Consider the following 22,479-nt stretch of genomic DNA (forward strand, 5'->3'; position numbering starts at 1 on the left):
GCCGCGTCCGCAGATTGAGGAGTCCCTTTCTATTCTAACTGTTAAACATTGCCCTTCTGTATTTTCTTCCTTGTTAGATATTCTGGATTTAGACTGTTAGATATTCTAAAGGCTTGTGTTTCTGTGAATTTCCTGGTTTTGGGATAGTGTACTTGGTTTTGATAATGTTGTGTTGTATATGCCGAGCGACATTATAACTATTGTTTCCATTCAGTTATTTTGGTTTTTAGATTATTTCTTCCGCAAGTTTCGTTTATGTTCCGCATTTATTAGGCTTACCTAGTCATAGAGACTACCTGCCGTCACGACAGTTCACGGAGGGCTAACTGGGGTCGTAACAAAAGTAGACTGTCTCTATACAAAAATTATACAAATAGGATGGTCTTTGTATTATTTATATACAATAGACTATCACTATACAATAAATATACTAAATAGACTGCCACTATACAAAAACATATACAAAATAAACTATCGATATACAACAAATATACAAAATAGACAAAAAATATCAATTGAACCCGTCGATAAATGGCTACATTAAAAGTATCAATAGTACATTTTTTTTGATAAAGGTCCCAGGGGACGCTGATTATTATTAAGCATTAAAGTAAAGAGAATTATTATAGTGTTGGACTGATCTTATCGAAGCAGTCTCTAGTTTGTCTTTGCAGAAATTAGATAAAGAAAATAAAGATGGTTTACTCCAGAAGTGCTCGCCACACTCAGTATTAGTATGTGAGTTGTTGTTGCTCCCAAACTTCGCTAGTGTGTGCGCCACTTGGTTTCCTTCGTGGTAGACATGCCTAACTTTCGGTTGGTTTAGAGCTTCTAATAGGAACCTGCAATCATGTAGAAGATTCCCATTAGCTTTATGTGAGAATTGTCATGCAATGATTGTAGTAATACCTGGCTATCTGTTTCCACTATAAACAAAATTTGATTTTTTGTGAACACAAGTTCTAATACTTTCAGAAGGGCGATTATTTCAGCTTGGATGGGGGATGAGGCCATTGTGTGGTAAGAGAAACTATCAATCCATTGACCTTCGTAGTTTCTGATGATTCCTCCTGCTCCTCCGTTATCAGAGTTTTTTTGGTATGCACCATCTATGTTGAGTTTACAGTTGTTGTGTGGTGGGGGTTCCATTTTATCAGTGTTTTGTTATCATAAGATGTTTGAAGTTCTGATTTGTCAGACAAATATATTCCATAGCATATGTCACACCTCCTTTTTGCGCGCCTACCCCGAAGGATAAATGCGAGGGAGTTTTTCCAATTTAAGTGACAATATTCGAAATGAGATTATTTATTTAATTCAGAGTCGCCACTTGGGAAAGGTTTGGCTTTTGGTGTCCCAAGTCACCGGTTTATCTTGAATCCCAAATCGAGGAAAATATTCGACTTTCCAAATGAAGTCTGCGAACCAGAAATTCTAAGTAAGGAATTTTGTTGACCCGAGGGAAGGTGTTAGGCACCCTCGAATCCCGTGGTTCTAGCACGGTCGCTTAAATTGTTATAATGGCTAAATATTTGATTTTAATACATGTTATAACTTGTGTGCTTTTATTAAGTTTAAACCGCTTTTATTATTATTTTTTAATAGAATTGCAACGTCGTGAAAATGCATCTCGAACCACGTCGCAATCAATGCACCCGTGGTTGTTAATACATTCTGACTCCATTGAGATTTGGATTTGGGTCACATAAATGCGCACCCGAATTTAAGAATGTAATTTAATTAAAATCGCGCCTAAAGAGTCTAACGCTGAACAGCCCATCCCAAATTCTGAGTATTTTTAGTATATACATTTATGAGGGCCCCGCAGTTTGTGCATTTTATTGGGCGAGGCTCGACTCATTTTATTTTTAAAAGGGCAAGCCTAAAAGCAACTATAATTTTTATTTTTTTTGTTTTGTCTCTATCAAAAAAAATCCTAATTTATTCACTAAGATTATCTAGAGCCATTATAATCGGGTTATATGAGATGCACCCCCGAAATTTAGAAATTAAGCATCACAACTACGTCACGGGAACCGTACCCGTAATCACAATGATTTATTAATTGCACCTAATCAACGAAACTTGATTAATAACATCTACCAATTCAAACAAATCTAGCTTTCATTTAGTGACTTGAGAAAATAATTCTAATCAAACACACATAAATCAAAACAGAAACAAAAGAAACAATAGTAAAACATTTAAACATATCTAAATCAAAACTGAAACATTCATCTAATGCAAACAAGAAATTAGAGGAAATGAACCTTTGATATGAATATTCTATCAATAGACTGAGAAGACAACCTTCTTCATGAAATGAATACAGCTCAACAATCGTTACTCCAAAACGAAATAAATCCAAGCAAAACCATACGGACTAGAAGGAGACTCAAACGGAAACCCAGACTAGCGACTTTGACCGGCGACGAAAATCCAAACGCATCTGTTCCGATTTTTTTTAGCCGATTTCAGCAGATCTTTTGGCTCATTTTTGGTGGTGTTAGGGGTGAATTTTATGGCTGTTTGCAACAGGTTTTTGCTGCTATTTTAGAGGTCGTTTTGACTGAAGAAACGGAGCTATTTTCAAACTTGTTTTGATGTGTTTTGAACTGATTTTGATGGCTGAAATACTGGAGCTTCAAGGCTGGTTTTGATGGTGAAAAGTTCGATGTTTTATGATTTGAGAAGAAAGAAAGAAGGAGATACGTTGGGGAGGGGGTGTTCTGCCTGTGTATATCCGCGGTATATCGAGTGTATATCAAAGGTATACCCTGCCGCATTTTTGGGAGGGGAGGTGTTCTTTTGCCAGAAAAATGGGTAGTGGTTGTGTGGTTTGAATAAGATGAAGAGAGGAGAGGGGTCTGGTCTCTAAGGTCCTCTCCCGTGTGTGTTTTTGTTTGGGTTTTAATGGAGAATATTGAAGACCATGTGTGGGTTGTGTGTTGTGTGCATGTGCTAGCATGTGTGAGTTGTGTGTTGTGTTCATGTGCTAGCATGTGTGAGTTGTGTGTTGTGTTCATGTGCTAGCATGTGTGAGTTATGTGTTGTGTTCATGTGCTAGCATGTTGTCATGTGCGTCTCGGCTGAAAATATTTTGGGCTAGGTCCGAAAATTAGGCCTAAAATGAGTCGTTTGAACCCAAATATTATTCTTTCCTCGCAACCGAGAATAAAAACACGACCTTATTTAATCAATCCTACGTAAGCAGAATAATTATTAAAACAAACTGTCAATTAAAACATATATATATATATATATATATTGTATTTTTAAATTTATATTAAAATAAAAATAAAGTACTATTTTTGTATTTTTTTTCAAAATTTATGAGAAATAAATAAACTAAAATTTATATGTCTTTTTTTGTAATTTTCATTTTTGTGACAAAAATAAAATAAAAAGAGTCAAAATAAGCTGAAATAGCTACATTAAGGCTAAATTAAATATTTATGTGCTAAAAATGTGAAAGATTTGGGGAGGGACAAAAATCACATGTCAACAGCTGCCCCTCTTTGACTGGAAATGCGAAGAGTTTTCAGACAAAGAATGACTAGACAGGTTTTTGACCCGACCCTTATTTAAGGAGACCAAAAGAAAGAATAAAAGAGAATGTGACCGAGCTCTGGTATCTGAGCTGCCTACATATCCTTGGCTATAAAGGAATCAGGTCATGTGTAGTTCAGAAGTGAATGGGGCGATGGAGTGCCGAGGTTGAGAGCCGCGCGAGGTTCCGTCGAAGTTCCGGTCTGATGTCCTATTTATTACATAAAAATCAAAATTAAAAAGACTAACTAAGCCTATCAGCTACAAGTTACAAGATTCCTATCTATAATTCTTTTGCAACTTGATCTTGAGTCTTAGCTGATTCTGCTTGTAGACTTCGATCTGAATCTTGATGCTCTCAAGTTGTAGGCGCTTGTTTATTTCTGCGGCATTGAGTGAAGCGGGATTGGTGGAGCTTCGATCAGATTTTGAGCGATCCGCACTTTGTTTGCTCCAGTATTTGGGCTCATATTCTTTTTGTTCTTTTCTTCCTTTCTTTATTCTGGATTGAGACTCACTCCGTAGGTCATCTCGATCCATGCACCTCAGGGTCAGACCTGCTGAGACAACAAAACAAACGAACGAAATTTTCTGCCCCAGTTTCACTAGGAAACTTTCATGAGTTAATTGTCATGAAAATTTACAAAATTGATGAGGGGATAGGAAAACTTCGGTCTAAAACGCAACTCAGGGAATGGAGCCCTAATGTCGCAAAAGATAAAAATGTGCAACTCAGGGATTGGAGCCCTAATGCTGGCTAAAAGGAAAAAACAAAACGCTCAGTTCAGGGATTGGAGCCCTAATGCTGGCTAAATGGAAAATTGTTCAACTCAGGGATTGGAGCCGTAATGCTGGCTAAAAAGAAAAAGCGCTCAGTTCAGGGATTGGAGCCCTAATGCTGGCTGAATAGAAAAGTGCTCAGTTCAGGGATTGGAGCCCTAATGCTGGCTGAATGAAAAAGGGCTTAGTTCAGGGAGTGGAGCCCTAATGCTGGCTAAATGGAAAAGTGCTCAGTTTAGGGTTTAAAACCCTAATGCTGACTACATGGAAAAAGTTCAGTTTAGGGTTTAAAACCCTAATGCTGACTAAAGGAAAAGTTCAGTTTAGGGTTTAAAACCCTAATGCTGACTAAAGGAAAAGAGTTCAGTTTAGGGTTTAAAACCCTAATGCTGACTAAAGGAAAAGAGTTCAGTTTAGGGTTTAAAACCCTAATGCTGACTAAAGGAAAAGAGTTCAGTTTAGGGTTTAAAACCCTAATGCTGACTAAAGGGAAAAGTTCAGTTTAGGGTTTAAAACCCTAATGCTGACTAAAGGAAAAGTCCAGTTAAAGGTTTAAAACCCTAATGCTAACTAAAGGAAAGAGTTCAGTTCAGGGTTTAAAACCCTCATGCTGACTAAAGGAAAGAGTTCAGTTTAGGGTTTAAAACCCTAATGCTGACTAAAGGAAAAGTTCAGTTTAGGGTTTAAAACCCTAATGCTGACTAAAGGAAAAGTTCAGTTTATGGTTTAAAACCCTAATGCTGACTAAAGGAAAGAGTTCAGTTCAGGGTTTAAAACCCTAATGCTGACTAAAGGAAAGAGTTCAGTTCAGGGTTTAAAACCCTAATGCTGACTAAAGGAAAAGTTCAGTTTAGGGTTTAAAACCTTAATGCTGACTAAAGAAAAAGTTCAGTTTAGGGTTTAAAACCCTAATGCTGACTAAAGGAAAAGTTCAGTTTATGGTTTAAAACCCTAATGCTGACTAAAGGAAAGAGTTCAGTTCAGGGTTTAAAACCCTAATGCTGACTAAAGGAAAGAGTTCAGTTTAGGGTTTAAAACCCTAATGCTGACTAAAGGAAAAGTTCAGTTTAGGGTTTAAAACCCTAATGCTGACTAAAGCAAAAGTTCAGTTTAGGGTTTAAAACCCTAATGCTGACTAAAGGAAAGAGTTCAGTTCAGGGTTTAAAACCCTAATGCTGACTAAAGGAAAAGAGTTCAGTTTAGGGTTTAAAAACCTAATGCTGACTAAAGGAATAAGTAAAGTTTAGGGTTTAAAACCCTAATGCTGACTAAAGGAAAAGTTCAGTTTAGGGTTTAAAATCCTAATGCTGACTAAATGAAAAAAGTTCAGTTTAGGGTTTAAAACCCTAATGCTGACTAAAGGAAAAGTCCAGTTTAGGGTTTAAAACCCTAATGCTGACTAAAGGAAAGAGTTCAGTTCAGGGTTTAAAACCCTAATGCTGACTAAAGGAAAGAGTTCAGTTTAGGGTTTAAAACCCTAATGCTGACTAAAGGAAAAGTTCAGTTTAGGGTTTAAAACCCTAATGCTGACTAAAGGAAAAGTTCAGTTTATGGTTTAAAACCCTAATGCTGACTAAAGAAAAGAGTTCAGTTCAGGGTTTAAAACCCTAATGCTGACTAAAGGAAAGAGTTCAGTTTAGGGTTTAAAACCCTAATGCTGACTAAAGGAAAAGTTCAGTTTAGGGTTTAAAACCCTAATGCTGACTAAAGCAAAAGTTCAGTTTAGGGTTTAAAACCCTAATGCTGACTAAAGGAAAGAGTTCAGTTCAGGGTTTAAAACCCTAATGCTGACTAAAGGAAAAGAGTTCAGTTTAGGGTTTAAAACTCTAATGCTGACTAAAGGAATAAGTAAAGTTTAGGGATTAAAACCCTAATGCTGACTAAAGGAAAAGTTCAGTTTAGGGTTTAAAACCCTAATGCTGACTAAAGGAAAAGTTCAGTCTAGGGTTTAAAACCCTAATGCAGACTAAAGGAAAGAGTTCAGTTCAGGGTTCAAAACCCTAATACTGACTAAAGGACAGAGTTCAGTTTAGGGTTTAAAACCCTAATGCTGACTAAAGGAATAAGTTCAGTTTAGGGTTTAAAACCCTAATGCTGACTAAATGGAAAAAGTTCAGTTTAGGGTTTAAAACCCTAATGCTGACTAAAGGAAAAGTTCAGTTTAGGGTTTAAAACCCTAATGCTGACTAAAGGAAAAGTTCAGTTTAGGGTTTAAAACCCTAATGCTGACTAAAGGAAAGAGTTCAGTTTAGGGTTTAAAACCCTAATGCTGACTAAAGGAAAGAGTTCAGTTTAGGGTTTAAAACCCTAATGCTGACTAAAGGAAAAGAGTTCAGTTTAGGGTTTAAAACCCTAATGCTGACTAAAGGAATAAGTTCAGTTTAGGGTTTAAAACCCTAATGCTGACTAAAGGAAAAGTTCAGTTTAGGGTTTAAAACCCTAATGCTGACTAAAGGAAAAGTTCTGTTTAGCGTTTAAAACCCTAATGTTGACTAAAGGAAAAAGTTCAGTTCAGGGTTTAAAACCCTAATGCTGACTAAAGGATAGAGTTCAGTTTAGGGTTTAAAACCCTAATGCTGACTAAAGGAATAAGTTCAGTTTAGGGTTTAAAATACTAATGCTGACTAAAGGAAAAGTTCAGTTTAGGGTTTAAAACCCTAATGCTGACTAAAGGAATAAGTTCAGTTTAGGATTTAAAATCCTAATGCTGACTAAATGAAAAAAGTTCAGTTTAGGGTTTAAACCCTAATGCTGACTAAAGGAGAAGTTCAGTTTAGGGTTTAAAACCCTAATGCTGACTAAAGGAAAAGTCCAGTTTAGGGTTTAAATCCCTAATGCTGACTAAAGGAAAGAGTTCAGTTCAGGGTTTAAAACCCTAATGCTGACTAAAGGAAAGAGTTCAGTTGAGGGTTTAAAACCCTAATGCTGACTAAAGGAAAAGTTCAGTTTAGGGTTTAAAACCCTAATGCTGACTAAAGGAAAAGTTCAGTTTAGGGTTTAAAACTCTAATGCTGACTAAAGGAAAGTGTTCAATTCAGGGTTTAAAACCCTAATGCTGACTATAGGAAAAGAGTTCAGTTTAGGGTTTTAAACCCTAATGCTGACTAAAGGAATAAGTAAAGTTTAGGGTTTAAAACCCTAATGCTGACTAAAGGAAAAGTTCAGTTTAGGGTTTAAAACCCTAATGCTGACTAAAGGAAAGAGTTCAGTTCAGGGTTTAAAACCCTAATGCTGACTAAAGGACAGAGTTCAGTTTAGGGTTTAAAACCCTAATGCTGACTAAAGGAATAAGTTCAGTTTAGGGTTTAAAACCCTAATGCTGACTAAAGGGAAAAAGTTCAGTTTAGGGTTTAAAACCCTAATGCTGACTAAAGGAAAAGTTCAGTTTAGGGTTTAAAACCCTAATGCTGACTAAAGGAAAAGAGTTCAGTTTAGGGTTTAAAACCCTAATGTTGACTAAAGGAATAAGTTCAGTTTAGGATTTAAAATCCTAATGCTGACTAAATGAAAAAAGTTCAGTTTAGGGTTTAAAACCCTAATGCTGACTAAAGGAAAAGTCCAGTTTAGGGTTTAAAACCTTAATGCTGACTAAAGGAAAGAGTTCAGTTAAGGGTTTAAAACCCTAATGCTGACTAAAGGAAAGAGTTCAGTTTAGGGTTTAAAACCCTAATGCTGACTAAAGGAAAAGTTCAGTTTAGGGTTTAAAACCCTAATGCTGACTAAAGCAAAAGTTCAGTTTAGGGTTTAAAACCCTAATGCTGACTAAAGGAAAGAGTTCAGTTCAGGGTTTAAAACCCTAATGCTGACTAAAGGAAAAGAGTTCAGTTTAGGGTTTAAAAACTTAATGCTGACTAAAGGAATAAGTAAAGTTTAGGGTTTAAAACCCTAATGCTGACTAAAGGAAAAGTTCAGGTTAGGGTTTAAAATCCTAATGCTGACTAAATGAAAAAAGTTCAGTTTAGGGTTTAAAACCCTAATGCTGACTAAAGGAAAAGTCCAGTTTAGGGTTTAAAACCCTAATGCTGACTAAAGGAAAGAGTTCAGTTCAGGGTTTAAAACCCTAATGCTGACTAAAGGAAAGAGTTCAATTTAGGGTTTAAAACCCTAATGCTGACTAAAGGAAAAGTTCAGTTTAGAGTTTAAAACCCTAATGCTGACTAAAGGAAAATTTCAGTTTAGGGTTTAAAACCCTAATGCTGACTAAAGGAAAAGTTCTGTTTAGCGTTTAAAACCCTAATGTTGACTAAAGGAAAAAGTTCAGTTCAGGGTTTAAAACCCTAATGCTGACTAAAGGATAGAGTTCAGTTTAGGGTTTAAAACCCTAATGCTGACTAAAGGAATAAGTTCAGTTTAGGGTTTAAAATACTAATGCTGACTAAAGGAAAAGTTCAGTTTAGGGTTTAAAACCCTAATGCTGACTAAAGGAATAAGTTCAGTTTAGGATTTAAAATCCTAATGCTGACTAAATGAAAAAAGTTCAGTTTAGGGTTTAAACCCTAATGCTGACTAAAGGAGAAGTTCAGTTTAGGGTTTAAAACCCTAATGCTGACTAAAGGAAAAGTCCAGTTTAGGGTTTAAAACCCTAATGCTGACTAAAGGAAAGAGTTCAGTTCAGGGTTTAAAACCCTAATGCTGACTAAAGGAAAGAGTTCAGTTTAGGGTTTAAAACCCTAATGCTGACTAAAGGAAAAGTTCAGTTTAGGGTTTAAAACCCTAATGCTGACTAAAGGAAAAGTTCAGTTTAGGGTTTAAAACTCTAATGCTGACTAAAGGAAAGTGTTCAATTCAGGGTTTAAAACCCTAATGCTGACTATAGGAAAAGAGTTCAGTTTAGGGTTTTAAACCCTAATGTTGACTAAAGGAATAAGTAAAGTTTAGGGTTTAAAACCCTAATGCTGACTAAAGGAAAAGTTCAGTTTAGGGTTTAAAACCCTAATGCTGACTAAAGGAAAGAGTTCAGTTCAGGGTTTAAAACCCTAATGCTGACTAAAGGACAGAGTTCAGTTTAGGGTTTAAAACCCTAATGCTGACTAAAGGAATAAGTTCAGTTTAGGGTTTAAAACCCTAATGCTGACTAAAGGGAAAAAGTTCAGTTTAGGGTTTAAAACCCTAATGCTGACTAAAGGAAAAGTTCAGTTTAGGGTTTAAAACCCTAATGCTGACTAAAGGAAAAGAGTTCAGTTTAGGGTTTAAAACCCTAATGTTGACTAAAGGAATAAGTTCAGTTTAGGATTTAAAATCCTAATGCTGACTAAATGAAAAAAGTTCAGTTTAGGGTTTAAAACCCTAATGCTGACTAAAGGAAAAGTCCAGTTTAGGGTTTAAAACCTTAATGCTGACTAAAGGAAAGAGTTCAGTTAAGGGTTTAAAACCCTAATGCTGACTAAAGGAAAGAGTTCAGTTTAGGGTTTAAAACCCTAATGCTGACTAAAGGAAAAGTTCAGTTTAGGGTTTAAAACTCTAATGCTGACTAAAGGAAAGAGTTCAGTTTAGGGTTTAAAACCCTAATGCTGACTAAAGGAAAGAGTTCAGTTTAGGGTTTAAAACCCTAATGCTGACTAAAGGAAAAGTTCAGTTTAGGGTTTAAAACCCTAATGCTGACTAAAGCAAAAGTTCAGTTTAGGGTTTAAATCCCTAATGCTGACTAAAAGAAAGAGTTCAGTTCAGGGTTTAAAACCCTAATGCTGACTAAAGGAAAAGAGTTCAGTTTAGGGTTTTAAACCCTAATGCTGATTAAAGGAATAAGTTCAGTTTAGGATTTAAAATCCTAATGCTGACTAAATGAAAAAAGTTCAGTTTAGGGTTTAAACCCTAATGCTGACTAAAGGAAAAGTTCAGTTTAGGGTTTAAAACCCTAATACTGACTAAAGGAAAAGTCCAGTTAAAGGTTTAAAACCCTTATGCTAACTAAAGGAAAGAGTTCAGTTCAGGGTTTAAAACCCTCATGCTGACTAAAGGAATAAGTTCAGTTTAGGGTTTAAAACCCTAATGCTGACTAAAGGAAAAGTTCAGTTTAGGGTTTAAAACCCTAATGCTGACTAAAGGAAAAGTTCAGTTTATGGTTTAAAACCCTAATGCTGACTAAAGGATAGAGTTCAGTTCAGGGTTTAAAACCCTAATGCTGACTAAAGGAAAGAGTTCAGTTCAGGGTTTAAAACCCTAATGCTGACTAAAGGAAAAGTTCAGTTTAGGGTTTAAAACCTTAATGCTGACTAAAGAAAAAGTTCAGTTTAGGGTTTAAAACCCTAATGCTGACTAAAGGAAAAGTTCAGTTTATGGTTTAAAACCCTAATGCTGACTAAAGGAAAGAGTTCAGTTCAGGGTTTAAAACCCTAATGCTGACTAAAGGAAAGAGTTCAGTTTAGGGTTTAAAACCCTAATGCTGACTAAAGGAAAAGTTCAGTTTAGGGTTTAAAACCCTAATGCTGACTAAAGCAAAAGTTCAGTTTAGGGTTTAAAACCCTAATGCTGACTAAAGGAAAGAGTTCAGTTCAGGGTTTAAAACCCTAATGCTGACTAAAGGAAAAGAGTTCAGTTTAGGGTTTAAAAACCTAATGCTGACTAAAGGAATAAGTAAAGTTTAGGGTTTAAAACCCTAATGCTGACTAAAGGAAAAGTTCAGGTTAGGGTTTAAAATCCTAATGCTGACTAAATGAAAAAAGTTCAGTTTAGGGTTTAAAACCCTAATGCTGACTAAAGGAAAAGTCCAGTTTAGGGTTTAAAACCCTAATGCTGACTAAAGGAAAGAGTTCAGTTCAGGGTTTAAAACCCTAATGCTGACTAAAGGAAAGAGTTCAATTTAGGGTTTAAAACCCTAATGCTGACTAAAGGAAAAGTTCAGTTTAGAGTTTAAAACCCTAATGCTGACTAAAGGAAAATTTCAGTTTATGGTTTAAAACCCTAATGCTGACTAAAGAAAAGAGTTCAGTTCAGGGTTTAAAACCCTAATGCTGACTAAAGGAAAGAGTTCAGTTTAGGGTTTAAAACCCTAATGCTGACTAAAGGAAAAGTTCAGTTTAGGGTTTAAAACCCTAATGCTGACTAAAGGAAAAGTTCAGTTTAGGGTTTAAAACTCTAATGCAGACTAAAGGAAAGTGTTCAATTCAGGGTTTAAAACCCTAATGCTGACTAAAGGAAAAGTTCAGTTGAGGGTTTAAAACCCTAATGCTGACTAAAGGAAAAGTTCAGTTTAGGGTTTAAAACCCTAATGCTGACTAAAGGAAAAGTTCAGTTTAGGGTTTAAAACTCTAATGCTGACTAAAGGAAAGTGTTCAATTCAGGGTTTAAAACCCTAATGCTGACTATAGGAAAAGAGTTCAGTTTAGGGTTTTAAACCCTAATGCTGACTAAAGGAATAAGTAAAGTTTAGGGTTTAAAACCCTAATGCTGACTAAAGGAAAAGTTCAGTTTAGGGTTTAAAACCCTAATGCTGACTAAAGGAAAGAGTTCAGTTCAGGGTTTAAAACCCTAATGCTGACTAAAGGACAGAGTTCAGTTTAGGGTTTAAAACCCTAATGCTGACTAAAGGAATAAGTTCAGTTTAGGGTTTAAAACCCTAATGCTGACTAAAGGGAAAAAGTTCAGTTTAGGGTTTAAAACCCTAATGCTGACTAAAGGAAAAGTTCAGTTTAGGGTTTAAAACCCTAATGCTGACTAAAGGAAAAGAGTTCAGTTTAGGGTTTAAAACCCTAATGTTGACTAAAGGAATAAGTTCAGTTTAGGATTTAAAATCCTAATGCTGACTAAATGAAAAAGGTTCAGTTTAGGGTTTAAAACCCTAATGCTGACTAAAGGAAAAGTCCAGTTTAGGGTTTAAAACCTTAATGCTGACTAAAGGAAAGAGTTCAGTTAAGGGTTTAAAACCCTAATGCTGACTAAAGGAAAGAGTTCAGTTTAGGGTTTAAAACCCTAATGCTGACTAAAGGAAAAGTTCAGTTTAGGGTTTAAAACTCTAATGCTGACTAAAGGAAAGAGTTCAGTTTAGGGTTTAAAACCCTAATGCTGACTAAAGGAAAGAGTTCAGTTTAGGGTTTAAAACCCTAATGCTGACTAAAGGAAAAGTTCAGTTTAGGGTTTAAAACCCTAATGCTGACTAAAGCAAAAGTTCAGTTTAGGGTTTAAATCCCTAATGCTGACTAAAAGAAAGAGTTCAGTTCAGGGTTTAAAACCCTAATGCTGACTAAAGGAAAAGAGTTCAGTTTAGGGTTTTAAACCCTAATGCTGATTAAAGGAATAAGTTCAGTTTAGGATTTAAAATCCTAATGCTGACTAAATGAAAAAAGTTCAGTTTAGGGTTTAAACCCTAATGCTGACTAAAGGAAAAGTTCAGTTTAGGGTTTAAAACCCTAATGCTGACTAAAGGAAAAGTCCAGTTAAAGGTTTAAAACCCTAATGCTAACTAAAGGAAAGAGTTCAGTTCAGGGTTTAAAACCCTCATGCTGACTAAAGGAATAAGTTCAGTTTAGGGTTTAAAACCCTAATGCTGACTAAAGGAAAAGTTCAGTTTAGGGTTTAAAACCCTAATGCTGACTAAAGGAAAAGTTCAGTTTATGGTTTAAAACCCTAATGCTGACTAAAGGATAAAGTTCAGTTCAGGGTTTAAAACCCTAATGCTGACTAAAGGAAAGAGTTCAGTTCAGGGTTTAAAACCCTAATGCTGACTAAAGGAAAAGTTCAGTTTAGGGTTTAAAACCTTAATGCTGACTAAAGGAAAGAGTTCAGTTTAGGGTTTAAAACCCTAATGCTGACTAAAGGAAAAGTTCAGTTTAGGGTTTAAAACCCTAATGCTGACTAAAGGAAAGAGTTCAGTTCAGGGTTTAAAACCCTAATGCTGACTAAAGGAAAGAGTTCAGTTTAGGGTTTAAAACCCTAATGCTGACTAAAGGAAAAGTTCAGTTTAGGGTTTAAAACCCTAATGCTGACTAAAGCAAAAGTTCAGTTTAGGGTTTAAAACCCTAATGCTGACTAAAGGAAAGAGTTCAGTTCAGGGTTTAAAACACTAATGCTGACTAAAGGAAAAGAGTTCAGTTTAGGGTTTAAAAACCTAATGCTGACTAAAGGAATAAGTAAAGTTTAGGGTTTAAAACCCTAATGCTGACTAAAGGAAAAGTTCAGTTTAGGGTTTAAAATCCTAATGCTGACTAAATGAAAAAAGTTCAGTTTAGGGTTTAAAACCCTAATGCTGACTAAAGGAAAAGTCCAGTTTAGGGTTTAAAACCCTAATGCTGACTAAAGGAAAGAGTTCAGTTCAGGGTTTAAAACCCTAATGCTGACTAAAGGAAAGAGTTCAATTTAGGGTTTAAAACCCTAATGCTGACTAAAGGAAAAGTTCAGTTTAGAGTTTAAAACCCTAATGCTGACTAAAGGAAAATTTCAGTTTATGGTTTAAAACCCTAATGCTGACTAAAGAAAAGAGTTCAGTTCAGGGTTTAAAACCCTAATGCTGACTAAAGGAAAGAGTTCAGTTTAGGGTTTAAAACCCTAATGCTGACTAAAGGAAAAGTTCAGTTTAGGGTTTAAAACCCTAATGCTGACTAAAGCAAAAGTTCAGTTTAGGGTTTAAAACCCTAATGCTGACTAAAGGAAAGAGTTCAGTTCAGGGTTTAAAACCCTAATGCTGACTAAAGGAAAAGAGTTCAGTTTAGGGTTTAAAACTCTAATGCTGACTAAAGGAATAAGTAAAGTTTAGGGATTAAAACCCTAATGCTGACTAAAGGAAAAGTTCAGTTTAGGGTTTAAAACCCTAATGCTGACTAAAGGAAAAGTTCAGTCTAGGGTTTAAAACCCTAATGCAGACTAAAGGAAAGAGTTCAGTTCAGGGTTCAAAACCCTAATACTGACTAAAGGACAGAGTTCAGTTTAGGGTTTAAAACCCTAATGCTGACTAAAGGAATAAGTTCAGTTTAGGGTTTAAAACCCTAATGCTGACTAAAGGGAAAAAGTTCAGTTTAGGGTTTAAAACCCTAATGCTGACTAAAGGAAAAGTTCAGTTTAGGGTTTAAAACCCTAATGCTAACTAAACTAAAAATTCAGTTTAGGGTTTAAAACCCTAATGATGACTAAAGAAAAGAGTTTAGTTCAGGGTTTAAAACCCTAATGCTGACTAAAGGAAAGAGTTCAGTTTAGGGTTTAAAACCCTAATGCTGACTAAAGGAAAAGAGTTCAGTTTAGGGTTTAAAACCCTAATGCTGACTAAAGGAATAAGTTCAGTTTAGGGTTTAAAACCCTAATGCTGACTAAAGGAAAAGTTCAGTTTAGGGTTTAAAACCCTAATGCTGACTAAAGGAAAAGTTCTGTTTAGCGTTTAAAACCCTAATGTTGACTAAAGGAAAAAGTTCAGTTCAGGGTTTAAAACCCTAATGCTGACTAAAGGATAGAGTTCAGTTTAGGGTTTAAAACCCTAATGCTGACTAAAGGAATAAGTTCAGTTTAGGGTTTAAAATCCTAATGCTGACTAAAGGAAAAGTTCAGTTTAGGGTTTAAAACCCTAATGCTGACTAAAGGAATAAGTTCAGTTTAGGATTTAAAATCCTAATGCTGACTAAATGAAAAAAGTTCAGTTTAGGGTTTAAACCCTAATGCTGACTAAAGGAGAAGTTCAGTTTAGGGTTTAAAACCCTAATGCTGACTAAAGGAAAAGTCCAGTTTAGGGTTTAAAACCCTAATGCTGACTAAAGGAAAGAGTTCAGTTCAGGGTTTAAAACCCTAATGCTGACTAAAGGAAAGAGTTCAGTTTAGGGTTTAAAACCCTAATGCTGACTAAAGGAAAAGTTCAGTTTAGGGTTTAAAACCCTAATGCTGACTAAAGGAAAAGTTCAGTTTAGGGTTTAAAACTCTAATGCTGACTAAAGGAAAGTGTTCAATTCAGGGTTTAAAACCCTAATGCTGACTATAGGAAAAGAGTTCAGTTTAGGGTTTTAAACCCTAATGCTGACTAAAGGAATAAGTAAAGTTTAGGGTTTAAAACCCTAATGCTGACTAAAGGAAAAGTTCAGTTTAGGGTTTAAAACCCTAATGCTGACTAAAGGAAAGAGTTCAGTTCAGGGTTTAAAACCCTAATGCTGACTAAAGGACAGAGTTCAGTTTAGGGTTTAAAACCCTAATGCTGACTAAAGGAATAAGTTCAGTTTAGGGTTTAAAACCCTAATGCTGACTAAAGGGAAAAAGTTCAGTTTAGGGTTTAAAACCCTAATGCTGACTAAAGGAAAAGTTCAGTTTAGGGTTTAAAACCCTAATGCTGACTAAAGGAAAAGAGTTCAGTTTAGGGTTTAAAACCCTAATGTTGACTAAAGGAATAAGTTCAGTTTAGGATTTAAAATCCTAATGCTGACTAAATGAAAAAAGTTCAGTTTAGGGTTTAAAACCCTAATGCTGACTAAAGGAAAAGTCCAGTTTAGGGTTTAAAACCTTAATGCTGACTAAAGGAAAGAGTTCAGTTAAGGGTTTAAAACCCTAATGCTGACTAAAGGAAAGAGTTCAGTTTAGGGTTTAAAACCCTAATGCTGACTAAAGGAAAAGTTCAGTTTAGGGTTTAAAACTCTAATGCTGACTAAAGGAAAGAGTTCAGTTTAGGGTTTAAAACCCTAATGCTGACTAAAGGAAAGAGTTCAGTTTAGGGTTTAAAACCCTAATGCTGACTAAAGGAAAAGTTCAGTTTAGGGTTTAAAACCCTAATGCTGACTAAAGCAAAAGTTCAGTTTAGGGTTTAAATCCCTAATGCTGACTAAAAGAAAGAGTTCAGTTCAGGGTTTAAAACCCTAATGCTGACTAAAGGAAAAGAGTTCAGTTTAGGGTTTTAAACCCCAATGCTGACAAAAGGAATAAGTAAAGTTTAGGGTTTAAAACCATAATGCTGACTAAAGGAAAAGTTCAGTTTAGGGTTTAAAACCCTAATGCTGACTAAAGGAAAAGTTCAGTTTAGGGTTTAAAACCCTAATGCTGACTAAAGGAAAGAGTTCAGTTCAGGGTTTAAAACCCTAATGCTGACTAAAGGACAGAGTTTAGTTTAGGGTTTAAAACCCTAATGCTGACTAAAGGAATAAGTTCAGTTTAGGGTTTAAAACCCTAATGTTGACTAAAGGAAAAGTTCAGTTTAGGGTTTAAAACCCTAATGCTGACTAAAGGAAAAGAGTTCAGTTTAGGGTTTAAAACCCTAATGCTGACTAAAGGAATAAGTTCAGTTTAGGATTTAAAATCCTAATGCTGACTAAATGAAAAAAGTTCAGTTTAGGGTTTAAAACCCTAATGATGACTAAAGGAAAGAGTTTAGTTCAGGGTTTAAAACCCTAATGCTGACTAAAGGAAAGAGTTCAGTTTAGGGTTTAAAACCCTAATGCTGACTAAAGGAAAAGTGTTCAGTTTAGGGTTTAAAACCCTAATGCTGACTAAAGGAATAAGTTCAGTTTAGGGTTTAAAACCCTAATGCTGACTAAAGGAAAATGACTAAAGGAAAGAGTTCAGTTCAGGGTTTAAAACCCTAATGCTGACTAAAGGACAGAGTTCAGTTTAGGGTTTAAAACCCTAATGCTGACTAAAGGAAAGAGTTCAGTTTAGGGTTTAAAATCCTAATGCTGACTAAAGGAAAAGTTCAGTTTAGGGTTTAAAACCCTAATGCTGACTAAAGGAATAAGTTCAGTTTAGGATTTAAAATCCTAATGCTGACTAAATGAAAAAAGTTCAGTTTAGGGTTTAAACCCTAATGCTGACTAAAGGAGAAGTTCAGTTTAGGGTTTAAAACCCTAATGCTGACTAAAGGAAAAGTCCAGTTTAGGGTTTAAAACCCTAATGCTGACTAAAGGAAAGAGTTCAGTTCAGGGTTTAAAACCCTAATGCTGACTAAAGGAAAGAGTTCAGTTTAGGGTTTAAAACCCTAATGCTGACTAAAGGAAAAGTTCAGTTTAGGGTTTAAAACCCTAATGCTGACTAAAGGAAAGAGTTCAGTTCAGGGTTTAAAACCCTAATGCTGACTAAAGGAAAAGAGTTCAGTTTAGGGTTTTAAACCCTAATGCTGACTAAAGGAAAAGTTCAGTTTAGGGTTTAAAACCCTAATGCTGACTAAAGGAAAAGTTCAGTTTAGGGTTTAAAACCCTAATGCTGACTAAAGGAAAAGTTCAGTTTAGGGTTTAAAACCCTAATGCTGACTAAAGGAAAGAGTTCAGTTCAGGGTTTAAAACCCTAATGCTGACTAAAGGACAGAGTTCAGTTTAGCGTATAAAACCCTAATGCTGACTAAAGGAATAAGTTCAGTTTAGGGTTTAAAACCCTAATGCTGACTAAAGGGAAAAAGTTAAGTTTAGGGTTTAAAACCCTAATGCTGACTAAAGGAAAAGTTCAGTTTAGGGTTTAAATCCCTAATGCTGACTAAAGGAAAAGAGTTCAGTTTAGGGTTTAAAACCCTAATGCTGACTAAAGGAATAGGTTCAGTTTAGGATTTAAAATCCTAATGCTGACTAAATGAAAAAAGTTCAGTTTAGGGTTTAAACCCTAATGCTGACTAAAGGAGAAGTTCAGTTTAGGGTTTAAAATCCTAATGCTGACTAAAGGAAAAGTTCAGTTTAGGGTTTAAAACCCTAATGCTGACTAAAGGAAAAGTTCAGTTTAGGGTTTAAAACCCTACTGCTGACTAAAGGAAAGAGTTCAGTTCAGGGTTTAAAACCCTAATGCTGACTAAAGGAAAGAGTTTAGTTTAGGGTTTAAAACCCTAATGCTGACTAAAGGAAATGTTCAGTTTATGGTTTAAAACACTAATGCTGACTAAAGGAAAAGTTCAGTTTAGGGTTTAAAACCCTAATGCTGACTAAAGGAAAGAGTTCAATTCAGGGTTTAAAACCTTAATGCTGACTAAAGGACAGAGTTCAGTTTAGGATTTAAAACCCTATTGATGACTAAAGGAAAAGTTCAGTTCAGGGTTTAAAACCCTAATGGTGACTAAAGGAAAGAGTTCAGTTCAGGGTTTAAAACACTAATGCTGACTAAATGAAAAGTTCAGTTTAGGGTTTAAAACCCTAATGCTGACTAAAGGAAAAGATCAGTTTAGGGTTTAAAACCCTAATGCTGACTAAAGGAAAGAGTTCAGTTCAGGGTTTAAAACCCTAATGCTGACTAAAGGAATAAGTTCAGTTCAGGGTTTAAAACCCTAATGCTGACTAAAGGGAAAAAGTTCAATTTAGGGTTTAAAACCCTAATGCTGACTAAAGGAAAAGTTCAGTTTAGGGTTTAAAACCCTAATGCTGACTAAAGGAAAAGAGTTCAGTTTAGGGTTTAAAACCCTAATGCTGACTAAAGGAATAAGTTCAGTTTAGGATTTAAAATCCTAATGCTGACTAAATGAAAAAAGTTCAGTTTAGGGTTTAAACCCTAATGCTGACTAAAGGAGAAGTTCAGTTTAGGGTTTAAAATCCTAATGATGACTAAAGGAAAAGTTCAGTTTAGGGTTTAAAACCCTAATGCTGACTAAAGGAAAAGATCAGTTTAGGGTTTAAAACCCTAATGATGACTAAAGGAAAGAGTTCAGTTTAGGTTTTAAAACCCAAATGCTGACTAAAGGAAAGAGTTTAGTTTAGGGTTTAAAACCCAAATGCTGACTAAAGGAGAAGTTCAGTTTAGGGTTTAAAATCCTAATGCTGACTAAAGGAAAAGTTCAGTTTAGGGTTTAAAACCCTAATGCTGACTAAAGGAAAAGTTCAGTTTAGGGTTTAAAACCCTAATGCTGACTAAAGGAAAGAGTTCAGTTCAGGGTTTAAAACCCTAATGCTGACTAAAGGAAAGAGTTCAGTTTAGGGTTTAAAACCCTAATGCTGACTAAAGGAAAAGTTCAGTTTAGGGTTTAAAACCCTACTGCTGACTAAAGGAAATGTTCAGTTTAGGGTTTAAAACACTAATGCTGACTAAAGGAAAAGTTCAGTTTAGGGTTTAAAACCCTAATGCTGACTAAAGGAAAGAGTTCAGTTCAGGGTTTAAAACCCTAATGCTGACTAAAGGACAGAGTTCAGTTTAGGGTTTAAAACCCTAATGCTGACTAAAGGAATAAGTTCAGTTTAGGGTTTAAAACCCTAATGCTGACTAAAGGGAAAAAGTTCAGTTTAGGGTTTAAAACCCTAATGCTGACTAAAGGAAAAGTTCAGTTTAGGGTTTAAAACCCTAATGCTGACTAAAGGAAAAGAGTTCAGTTTAGGGTTTAAAACCCTAATGATGACTAAAGGAAAGAGTTTAGTTCAGGGTTTAAAACCCTAATGCTGACTAAAGGAAAGAGTTCAGTTTAGGGTTTAAAACCCTAATGTTGACTAAAGGAAAAGAGTTCAGTTTAGGGTTTAAAACCCTAATGCTGACTAAAGGAATAAGTTCAGTTTAGGGTTTAAAACCCTAATGCTGACTAAAGGAAAAGTTCTGTTTAGGGTTTAAAACCCTAATGTTGACTAAAGGAAAAAGTTCAGTTCAGTGTTTAAAACCCTAATGCTGACTAAAGGACAGAGTTCAGTTTAGGGTTTAAAACCTTAATGCTGACTAAAGGAATAAGTTCAGTTTAGGGTTTAAAATCCTAATGCTGACTAAAGGAAAAGTTCAGTTTAGGGTTTAAAACCCTAATGCTGACTAAAGGAATAAGTTCAGTTTAGGATTTAAAATCCTAATGCTGACTAAATGAAAAAAGTTCAGTTTAGGGTTTAAACCCTAATGCTGACTAAAGGAGAAGTTCAGTTTAGGGTTTAAAACCCTAATGTTGACTAAAGGAAAAGTCCAGTTTAGAGTTTAAAACCCTAATGCTGACTAAAGGAAAGAGTTCAGTTCAGGGTTTAAAACCCTAATGCTAACTAAAGGAAAGAGTTCAGTTTAGGGTTTAAAACCTTAATGCTGACTAAAGGAAAAGTTCAGTTTAGGGTTTAAAACCCTAATGCTGACTAAAGGAAAAGTTCAGTTTAGGGTTTAAAACCCTAATGCTGACTAAAGGAAAGAGTTTAGTTCAGGGTTTAAAACCCTAATGTTGACTAAAGGAAAAGAGTTCAGTTTAGGGTTTTAAACCCTAATGCTGACTAAAGGAATAAGTAAAGTTTAGGGTTTAAAACCCTAATGCTGACTAAAGCAAAAGTTCAGTTTAGGGTTTAAAACCCTAATGCTGACTAAAGGAAAAGTTCAGTTTAGGGTTTAAAACCCTAATGCTGACTAAAGGAAAAGGTCAGTTTAGGGTTTAAAACCCTAATGCTGACTAAAGGACAGAGTTCAGTTTAGGGTTTAAAACCCTAATGCTGACTAAAGGAATAAGTTCAGTTTAGGGTTTAAAACCCTAATGCTGACTAAAGGGAAAAAGTTCAGTTTAGGGTTTAAAACCCTAATGCTGACTAAAGGAAAAGTTCAGTTTAGGGTTTAAAACCCTAATGCTGACTAAAGGAAAAGAGTTCAGTTTAGGGTTTAAAAACCTAATGCTGACTAAAGGAATAAGTTCAGTTTAGGATTTAAAATCCTAATGCTGACTAAATGAAAAAAGTTCAGTTTAGGGTTTAAACCCTAATGCTGACTAAAGGAGAAGTTCAGTTTAGGGTTTAAAATCCTAATGCTGACTAAAGGAAAAGTTCAGTTTAGGGTTTAAAACCCTAATGCTGACTAAAGGAAAAGTTCAGTTTAGGGTTTAAAACCCTAATACTGACTAAAGGAAAGAGTTCAGTTAAGGTTTAAAACCCAAATGCTGACTAAAGGAAAGAGTTTAGTTTAGGGTTTAAAACCCTAATGCTGACTAAAGGAAAAGTTCAGTTTAGGGTTTAAAACCCTAATGCTGACTAAAGGAAATGTTCAGTTTAGGGTTTAAAACACTAATGCTGACTAAAGGAAAAGTTCAGTTTAGGGTTTAAAACCCTAATGCTGACTAAAGGAAAGAGTTCAGTTCAGGGTTTAAAACCCTAATGCTGACTAAAGGACAGAGTTCAGTTTAGGATTTAAAACCCTAATGCTGACTAAAGGAAAAGTGCAGTTCAGGGTTTAAAACCCTAATGGTGACTAAAGGAAAGAGTTCAGTTTAGGGTTTAAAATCCTAATGCTGACTAAAGGTAAAGTTCAGTTTAGGGTTTAAAACCCTAATGCTGACTAAAGGAATAAGTTCAGTTTAGGATTTAAAATCCTAATGCTGACTAAATGAAAAAAGTTCAGTTTAGGGTTTAAACCCTAATGCTGACTAAAGGAGAAGTTCAGTTTAGGGTTTAAAACCCTAATGCTGATTAAAGGAAAAGTCCAGTTTAGAGTTTAAAACCCTAATGCTGACTAAAGGAAAGAGTTCAGTTCAGGGTTTAAAACCCTAATGCTAACTAAAGGAAAGAGTTTAGTTTAGGGTTTAAAACCATAATGCTGACTAAAGGAAAAGTTCAGTTTAGGGTTTAAAACCCTAATGCTGACTAAAGGAAAAGTTCAGTTTAGGGTTTAAAACCCTAATGCTGACTAAAAGAAAGAGTTCAGTTCAGGGTTTAAAACCCTAATGTTGACTAAAGGAAAAGAGTTCAGTTTAGGGTTTTTAAACCCTAATGCTGACTAAATGAATAAGTAAAGTTTAGGGTTTAAAACCCTAATGCTGACTAAAGGAAAAGTTCAGTTTAGGGTTTGAAACCCTAATGCTGACTAAAGGAAAGAGTTCAGTTCAGGGTTTAAAACCCTAATGTTGACTAAAGGACAGAGTTCAGTTTAGGGTTTAAAACCCTAATGCTGACTAAAGGAATAAGTTCAGTTTAGGGTTTAAAACCCTAATGCTGACTAAAGGGAAAAAGTTCAGTTTAGGGTTTAAAACCCTAATGCTGACTAAAGGAAAAGTTCAGTTTAGGGTTTAAAACCCTAAATGCTGACTAAAGGAAAAGAGTTCAGTTTAGGGTTTAAAACCCTAATGCTGACTAAAGGAATAAGTTCAGTTTAGGATTTAAAATCCTAATGCTGACTAAATGAAAAAAGTTCAGTTTAGGGTTTAAACCCTAATGCTGACTAAAGGAGAAGTTCAGTTTAGGGTTTAAAATCCTAATGCTGACTAAAGGAAAAGTTCAGTTTAGGGTTTATAACCCTAATGCTGACTAAAGGAAAAGTTCAGTTTAGGGTTTAAAACCCTAATGCTGACTAAAGGAAAGAGTTCAGTTAAGGTTTAAAACCCAAATGCTGACTAAAGGAAAGAGTTTAGTTTAGGGTTTA

General features: G+C 35.3%; 1 long non-coding RNA gene across 1 annotated transcript; it reads right to left on the reverse strand.

Annotated features, from left to right (window-relative positions):
- Nucleotides 1–491: 491 nt before the first annotated feature.
- LOC138876983 (uncharacterized) lies at nucleotides 492–2,877 on the reverse strand. Its single transcript, XR_011402303.1, has 2 exons — nucleotides 2,271–2,877; nucleotides 492–842 (listed from the first exon to the last, which is right to left on the reverse strand). It is a non-coding gene; the product is annotated as an uncharacterized lncRNA (long non-coding RNA).
- Between the last annotated feature and the right edge of the window lie 19,602 nt (nucleotides 2,878–22,479).

The sequence above is a fragment of the Nicotiana sylvestris genome, chromosome 9 (genome assembly GCF_000393655.2).
Source record: "Nicotiana sylvestris chromosome 9, ASM39365v2, whole genome shotgun sequence".
Lineage (NCBI taxonomy): Eukaryota > Viridiplantae > Streptophyta > Magnoliopsida > Solanales > Solanaceae > Nicotiana > Nicotiana sylvestris.